At 40.3% G+C, this 8593-nt stretch overlaps 1 long non-coding RNA gene across 1 annotated transcript; it reads right to left on the reverse strand.

The window, feature by feature from the left end:
- Positions 1-613: 613 nt before the first annotated feature.
- On the reverse strand, positions 614-6007 carry LOC148116945 (uncharacterized). Its single transcript, XR_015731586.1, has 2 exons — positions 3693-6007; positions 614-775 (listed from the first exon to the last, which is right to left on the reverse strand). It is a non-coding gene; the product is annotated as an uncharacterized LOC148116945 (long non-coding RNA).
- Between the last annotated feature and the right edge of the window lie 2586 nt (positions 6008-8593).

Consider the following 8593-nt stretch of genomic DNA (forward strand, 5'->3'; position numbering starts at 1 on the left):
ATTCTTGTTTCACATCTATCTGAAAACATTGATGACATCATCCACTGCCATGGGTGAAGGAATAAATGGCAAACTGATCACAGCTCAGGTTTTAGAGCATAGGGTGAATTTCCATCAAATCTTAATGAAATAAGTTTTAAATAAAAGTCTAAAGACTCCACCTATCTCCTGTTTATAGTGCAATACAATCTTTTTAGCAGTTCCAAAAAGGCTTCACACACATTTGAAATATTCAGGTGTCCTTGAGGTTACAGATAAACCTTCAAGTAGCATCAGTGACTCTTAGAAAGACTGCTGACAAGCAGATCACTGCAAGAAATAAAAAAACCTTCATCCTTCACCATTTGGTCAGAAGTGAAGAAGCTTCTTCGATGAGAAGTGAAATGTCTCCAAGGGGGAAAAATAAAGCTCAGTTGCCTTCGGAAAAAGCATTTTTAGGACAACTATGACCTGGATGACTGAGAATCTCCATAGACGTTAAGGACTTTATTTTTTTCTAGAGAAAATAACAGAACTTAATAAATAGCAAAAAATAAATAGTAAAATTAAAACTTTGATTTTATTTTCCCCCCAAAGTTTTTTATTTTTTAAAAACATATCAATGTGTGAACAGTGTGGTACCTGAGGGTCATACATTTCATGGGATATATGTCAGCTTGCTGCTTTACTTGAAGATAAAATCTTGCATAAGTGTTTCATCAGCAATTCAGATGGCATTAAACAAAGAGCCAATTCTCAGCCTTCTCTTTCTGGGTTCTTAAAGGTACTGTAGCTTCTTGATTGTGGAAGAGAGTGGAGTAGAAAAGACAGTAAAATAGAATAGAAATTCTCATATTACAACAATATTTTTTTCCAGAAAAGTTACTGAACAGCTGATCAATGGTTTATTCCAATATTAGATGTAGAAATGAATATTGCAATCACACACAAACATCACACATATAGACACAAAACCCCTAATTCAGATAGAAACTGTGGCACTGTTTGTTTGGGGGTTATTTTTTGTTTGCTACTTTTATGGGAGAATAGCATTCTTTTGCCTGCCTGTTTTCCAAAGCAAAGAATAATCACAAGTGAGGGAGAAAATACTGAGATGGGTCTTCGGTATCTGTATAGTAGGGAGGTTATCAAATCAATTTGCCACATTCCAAGGGACTCATCCTGAATGAAGCCATTCACTCCTGCTATATACTTTAAAAATGCTTCTTCCATACATAAGGTAAGTACCTTCTCTGCATCAATAACTCTTCAATTACTATGGATACTCTATTTCTCTTTCCTAGGCTTGTGAGCCATATAGGAATGATAATACAAATAATAACACTCCAAGAATTAAAAAGAAAACAATCATCATAAAAAGGAAAATACAAGAGTCAGTTCTAACATGGACAGAACCTCTGGATAAATTAACAGGGAACATTATGGGTCCCACCCCTAACATGAACTTTAAAAACAGTTATAAATTGTGATGCTCGGAAATTTGACCAAAAATAGTTTTTAAAAGCTTGCCTTCATTGTCCCTCTTCAAAGCACAAGTGGTGCCTGGACTGAGTGACCAAAATTCCCTTTTTCCATTCTTTAATTCTCTTTAATTCCCTTTTATCTTTTAGTTGTTATACTTTGCTAATAAAATATTTAAATGTAAAAAAAAATTCATTCTTTTTACAGGTTGAAGTAACATTAAAGGTAAAGGTTCCCCTTGCACATATGTGCTAGTCATTTCCAACTCTAGGGGGCGGTGCTCATCTCTGTTTCAAAGCCAAAGAGCCAGCACTGTCCAAAGACATCTCCAGGGTGTAGAGGGTTAAGAGCAAACATCTCCTAGAAAACAGCTAGAGATTTCCAGCTAAAAGAAATGCATATCACTTCATAGAGGACCAAGAACTTTCATATTTTTTTTCATTTTTGAAATCTCTATTTTTTTAAAAAAAATAATGAATCTGAAAATAACAAGAAACTACAAACAGATAGGGAAGAAAGTTAAAGAATAAGGAGCACAAGTGGTGTTTTCATTTATATATCCAACAAAAGGCCAGCATCCAATAAGGGAGCAAAGGATTTTAGAAATGAACCACTGGCTTAAAGACTGGTGTCATCAAGAGAACTTTGGTTTCCTAGACCAGGGGTCAGCAATCTTAAACACTCAGAGAGCCATTTGGACCCGTTTTCCACAGAAAAGAAAACACTGGGAGACACAAAACTCTTCCCATGCCTGACTATTTTCTGAGCGGCCACAAAACTAGCATATATAGTTGAATTAAAGATTCTGTTTTCTTCTGAAACTTTTCTTTTCTTGGATTTATCCATGGTTAGCCTACCAAGGGTGAAAAAGCTTAATAAATTGTGTGTCGATACGTATTGCACGTTGGCAGTTGTGACACATATTTTGAGCGACAGGGAGCCACAGCAGAGGGGTGAAAGAGCCACAGGTGGCTCCAGAGCCATGGATTGCTGATCCCTGTCCTAGACCATGGTCAACATTATCTACATGAAGGGCTCCTGGCAAGGGATAGATTGCACATCACAAGACCTGGAAAGAATGTATTCGGAAAACATCTAATCAGAAGGGCTTTAAATTAAAACTGGGGAGGCTGGTCAATCTTCATGAACTTTAGAACCTAATTCCAAGCAAAAACCACTAGATAACCAATCATATAAGGAGGTAGGAGTAAAGAGAAAGAAGAAAAACTCAGATGCAAAGTAGGAGATAGAGGAAGCATACCCAGGGTCAGTCACAAAGAACTTAAATGAAGGGTCCTAAGGGGGACATTGCAGGATCTTAGGTAATAGTTTTAAGTTTGGTTTTCTACTACTTCTGCCCAAGCAACTTCAGCAGCTGGAAGACCTGTGAAAAAGTAACTGTCAAGCTCATGAAATCAAGTCAGTAAATGAGACTATGTGAGATTACAACATAATATGTTGTTGAAGAATAGGGAACACCTTCCCGACTGAAATGTAGGCAAGTAAAATGTAACTTTCCCCTCCCTCCCTCCTTCATAGTCACATGAATATTCTGCCTCCAGTCTCTCTTGAAGAAGTTGCAGAATACCTGCAATGCTCATTTAGCTTTATTTCAAGGAATTTTTGCCAAATTTTACTTTAATGCATAAATGTTTTAGAGATTGATAGATAGCAATTTCATTTATATAAAAAAGATAAAGTGAAATCACGTGTTGATGTCAGGTCATTGGCCATATCTTGAAGATTTCCATGATGGTAGATGAAGATAGGAGGAGAAATTTCCTGAGAATGAGAACAATTAACCAGTGGAAAAACTCCAGAAGTTTTGGGTGCTCCATCACTGGAGGTTTTTAAGAAGAGATTGGACTGCCATTTTTTCAGAATGGTATAGAGGTTGGACAAGCTCCCTTCCAATTCAGTTATTCTCTCATTTCTGTAGGTTCCAAAGTGTCACATCCAGTTGCCATGGATTCTATAGAGATTTAGAGATGAACCATATTTTCCCATACCCCTGGTGACTTAGTAACCTAAAATCTGTTTTCATGAAATAAAATATTCAGACTTAGTTATATTAGTCATCCTAGTGTTACATCCTAACTAAACATGACAGTTCAACATTTGCCTGGAACATCTATAGTTGTTGGCCACGAGCTGAAGAAAGATTGTGGTGAGAAGAGCAATAAATGAATTTAATAAATAAGTGAAAATAAAAATAAGTAAAATATATTCACCTGGAACAGCAACAGACTTACAGCACTCATCAGAAATGCAACTCTTCCCGCTGACACTTTTATTCAACTGCAATAGAACTACTATAGAAAACGGAAAACATTTCAGGGTGTTTTAAACCAGTCCACTTTTTTTCTTTCTCCTATCTGCAATACAATTGTTCTAAGAAAAGATTGTAAATGAGAAAAAGAATGTAAAATAAATTTGAAGACTCAACAATTTTTATATTACATGCAAACCAGTGGTGGGTTGCCCCCAGTTCTGACCGGTTCGCAAGAACCGGTAGTAAAACTGGTGGGAGGCTCCGCCCACCGACCTGGACATCATCAGAAAGCTTCTGAGCATGTGGCCCCACTGCGAACCGGTAGTAAAGGTAAGTAGAACAAGGGGTGAAATACTCCCGAATCGGACCAGATCCCCCAGTCCAGTAGCCAATTTGGCCATTGGTTCGGCAATCCGGTAGTGATGGCGGAGCAAAGCTCCGCCCACCCACCCAGGTGTCATTACTTCCTGGTTTTAACCAGGAAGTAATGTGTTTTTTACTTTCTGCACATGTGCAGAAGGTTTTCCACATGTGCAGAAGGTCTGTGCATGCACATGATGTGCATGCCCGCACGAGTGAAGTGAGCGCCCGCACGGTGTGCGCACTTCCAAACCGGCAAGGAAGATAAGTAGATTTCACCCCTGAGTAGAACCCACCCCTGCTGCAAACTGCCTATAAACTGAGGTATGCAATCAAGATGCAAACAATTGCTGCAATGAAAAGACATACTGAGAAGCTCCACAATAGAGTCAAGTATTGAATCTGGGTAGTGATGGGCAATGGATAGGAAGTGGGTTAATGATATATTCCTGGCAATGAGTGGAAAAAGATGATTATTCAGGCACGCGTCCTAAGCTTTGCCTTGAGGGTGGAGCCTATTTCTGTAGATAACAAATTACCCCCATAGCCTTGCTACAGACCCTCATGAAAAATGAACATGCAAAATCAGAAGTCAACTCACTGAAAATTGGCAGGTTTGAAAAAAAGAGAAAGTAAATATTGACTTTAATGTTCCCTGTGGTTCTTTGCTCAAGAAACACAGGAAACAGTTGAGGAAAATCAGGAAGCCAACTGCAACTCTAAAAGTGCCTTGAAGGGTAGGAATAATGTTGAGCTCCTGCTATTATCCAATAAGTGGTCAGTTACTTTGTGTTATGTGTTAAGTGGGTGTTGCAAGTGTAACGGAGAAACTTTAGGTACAAACTGACTTGGTGATTAGTAATAAAGTTAAGTTAGATAAAAATAATAAAATAAAATAAGTGGAGACTGGTGCTGACATCTAGGTTTATAAATAAATGAGGAGCACTGTTTCAAAAGAAGCTGTTTAAATTTTCTGTGTAAAGAAGTTAATGGTGTTCAGCAGTTGTTAGAAAGGCATTTCAAGAGACCAGGGCTTTTATTTATTCTTTATGCTTATGGCATTTTGTTATTTGAAACTAATGGTTAGGCTTTGGAGAAAGAATCTTTAAAGTTCAGTTATCTCAATTAACTGGCCACATGGAAAGAAAGGATACAATATGCCACAATGTTTTGACAATTTACTTCTGTATGGACTCTCATGATTCCGTAAATTTTCCTGCTGAGAAAATTTTAAAGTATTCGCAATTGTTTCTTGGAAATCTGGCTTAGTAATTTTACTGATGTCATATAGGCAACAGATTCAACAAGTACTTTTTGCACTTTTAGCATTTTTATTATCTTGATCTTTTTCATTCAAAAGATAGAAACTTAGTGCAAAATATCATGCGGACACTTTCACATATCCTGCTTCCACCATTTAATCCTTCCAAGATATTTTTAAATTAACAAGTTATTACAGGGGTGTCAAACTCATGTCGTCACGGCAGCATCATGTAATGTATTGGGACTTTCTCCCCCTTCGTTCAATTGGGCATGGGCGTGGCCAGCGTGTGACGCATCCGGCCCACGGGCTGGGAGTTTGACAGCCCTGAGTTATCTTCTATTCACTCTCTGCAGTACTAGAAGAAGTTGTGGTGCTTCTCTATCAGAGAAGAGAGCAGTTTTACACCATACATACTTCAAATTTCTCACATAGCCGTTTGAATTTTATCCCTGATTATTCACTCTGAACTGCAGAGAACACCATAAATCTATCAGAGTTCAAACCTGACCAATAGGAGAAGGCATTTGTTTATTGGTTTCCCAAAAATGCCTGATGAAAACATTTAAAACTCCTGTAGATGTGTTGGGGGAGTGAAAAACAAAATTAAACTAAAATAAAAGTTGAAACGAGCAGGAGAGAAACATATGTCCTACCAGTCCTCCATCTTCCCAATCAGGCAGGAGTGGCTCCCTGATGAAAAACTTTGTAAAAGCAAGTTGATTACCCAAAACCTTAAAAAAAAACAAAAAAACAGAAGGAAAGCCAAGTCAAGCCAAGCCAACCTGAAGCCTTATCATTATTTCAATTTAAAAATCCGGTGGCTTCTGAAGTAAAATTATGGCATGCTGACATTTTGCAGACAGGCATTCCTTTAGCTTTAACCATGGCTGCATAAAATTGTCTGACTGCAAAGGCCAATTAAAGTAGACTTTGATTAGTACTTGGATGGTGGACTTGATGTTGGTGTACACACAGTTACACCTGGCCCCTACAAACTATTGTTTTCAATATCTGATGAAAAGCTATGTGATAGCAAGTTTATTACCCAAAATCTCAAAACAAAATAAAACAAAAAAGACAGATTGAAAACCAATCCCATATTATAGCCCATATAATATTTGTGTGTGTGTGTGTGTGAGAGAGAGAGAGAGAGAGAGAGAGAGAGACAGAGATGCTTCTTAGGTGTTACTTTTACTGTTTCTTATGTAAGGCATTGTTGCATCTTTCTTGTATTGGAACATTTTTGTGTGTTTGCTTTTGCAAAAGTCCTTGGTAGAGCAAGGGATTTAGTTGAAAGGTTTACCTGCTGTGGTTGTAAAAGATCCCAGCCTCAATGATTGCCATGTCCAGGTGGTGCAAAGAAAAGAATTCCTAACATATTTGTTTTCTGTTTATTTATTTAAAACCCACTAGTGCACCAAAATCCTTCCATTTCTTCCTTCAGTTTAAAGTTTTTTTACTCAGCCTCTTTAAGAACAAAATGATAGAATAGAATAGAATAACAGAATTGGAAGGGACCTTGGAGGTCTTCTAGTCCAACCCCCTGCCCAGGCAGGAAACCTACACCACTTCAGACAAATGGTTATCCAACATCTTCTTAAAAATTTCCAGTGTTGGGGCATTCACAACTTCTGCAGGCAAGTTGTTCCATTGATTAATTGTTCTAACTGTCAGAAATTTTTTCCTTAGTTCTAAGTTGCTTCTCTCCTTGATTAGTTTCCATCTACTGCTTCTTGTTCTACTCTCAGGTGCTTTGGAGAATAGTTTGACTCCCTCTTCTTTGTGGCAACCCCTAATGCTTGCCAGAGAGACATAGCCTCTCCATCAGGGAGCTGTTTTGTTCTCAATAAGGCTGGGTGAAGAAGTCTCTCTGTGAGGGATGTTTTTCCTGCAGCTTCTTTCAGAACAAAACACTGCTTGTCAGAGGGAGCTATGGGATCTGAGTTTCCATTCTGTGGCACAGTCTGTCAGTTTCCTTCCCTGCCCTGCATTATATATTGCTGCATTTGCTAGTTTTCTGGTTAGAAAGCCATTCAATGCTATATTTCTGAAACAGGGAATGGCTTTTTTAAGCCATGTCTTTAAGAGTGACAGGACTGCTTGGAGGAGAGACTCTGCCCTGCACATAGGGCAAAGTCAGTCTGGCAGGCAGCCCTTTCACTCTCAAAGAGGCTAGCTGACAAAGGGCTATCTCCCAATGAGTCCTGATGGACCTTTTCAAGCTAGCATATTGTTATGTATTGATACTTTTCAGCGGGAAATTCAAACCTGCCTAAGTTTCTGATTGGCTGACAGTCCCTCCTGGATTGTATATAAGGAGGGCTGCAGCCCCTGAGTTTTTGCTGAAGTCTCACTGTATATTAAAGAGCTGTTGTCACTTGCTTGGTTGTGCCTCTCGTTATTCCTGAACCACTTCATTGGCGACGAAGGTGGGATAGAGGTCACAAGAAGCGAACCAGTGAGACCACGAGCTTCAGCTAGGCGACGAGGCGAACTACAGGAGGCATACCGAACATGTCTGCCTACGTTCCGCCCAAGCCTTTTGATCCGACTCGCGAAAAATGGGTCTTGTACCTAATGAGGTTCGAATGCTCGCTTGAAGCCAGCGACATGCAAGGGCTCTCCACTAATCGGAAGAGGGCCCTCTTCCTAAGCCACTGCGGACCGGACGTGTTCGAGATGGCAGAGTCACTGTGTGAGCCAACGCCGGTCCAGACCGTCTCCTGGGACACCCTGATGGCCACGCTCTGGGCTCACTATGCTCCCGTGCCCTCCAAGTTCGTGCAGCGATACCAACTCAGACAGCGCGTTCAGCGAGAGGGAGAACCGGTCAGCGCATACATGGCCAGCCTGAGAAAAGCCGCAACCCATTGCGACTATAGAGACTTGGACGATGCGTTGCTTGAGCAACTTATCTGTGGTGTTCGGGACATCAGACTACAGCGGCGCCTGCTCGCCAAGCCTGATTTGACGCTTGCAGGAGCCCTAGACGAGGCCAGGGCTCATGAAGCCTCCACAAAAGCTGCAGAAACGCTGCAGCGTCCGCTGACCAGCAAAAACAGCCCCAAGTCTGCCCCGGTGCACAGAGAAGACGCCGGATCCAGCTCGGAGTCCGAGTCGGATGAGGACGTCTTCCGAACGGAGCACCAGAGAAAAGACACAGGCAGCCCTCGGCGAAGCTGTCCCAGCTGTGGAGGGCACCATGATAGACTGTCCTGCAAATACAGAGAAGCTAT

The sequence above is a fragment of the Pantherophis guttatus genome, chromosome 1 (assembly GCF_059756535.1).
Source record: "Pantherophis guttatus breed Tessera chromosome 1, ASM5975653v1, whole genome shotgun sequence".
In the NCBI taxonomy this organism is placed as follows: domain Eukaryota; kingdom Metazoa; phylum Chordata; class Lepidosauria; order Squamata; family Colubridae; genus Pantherophis; species Pantherophis guttatus.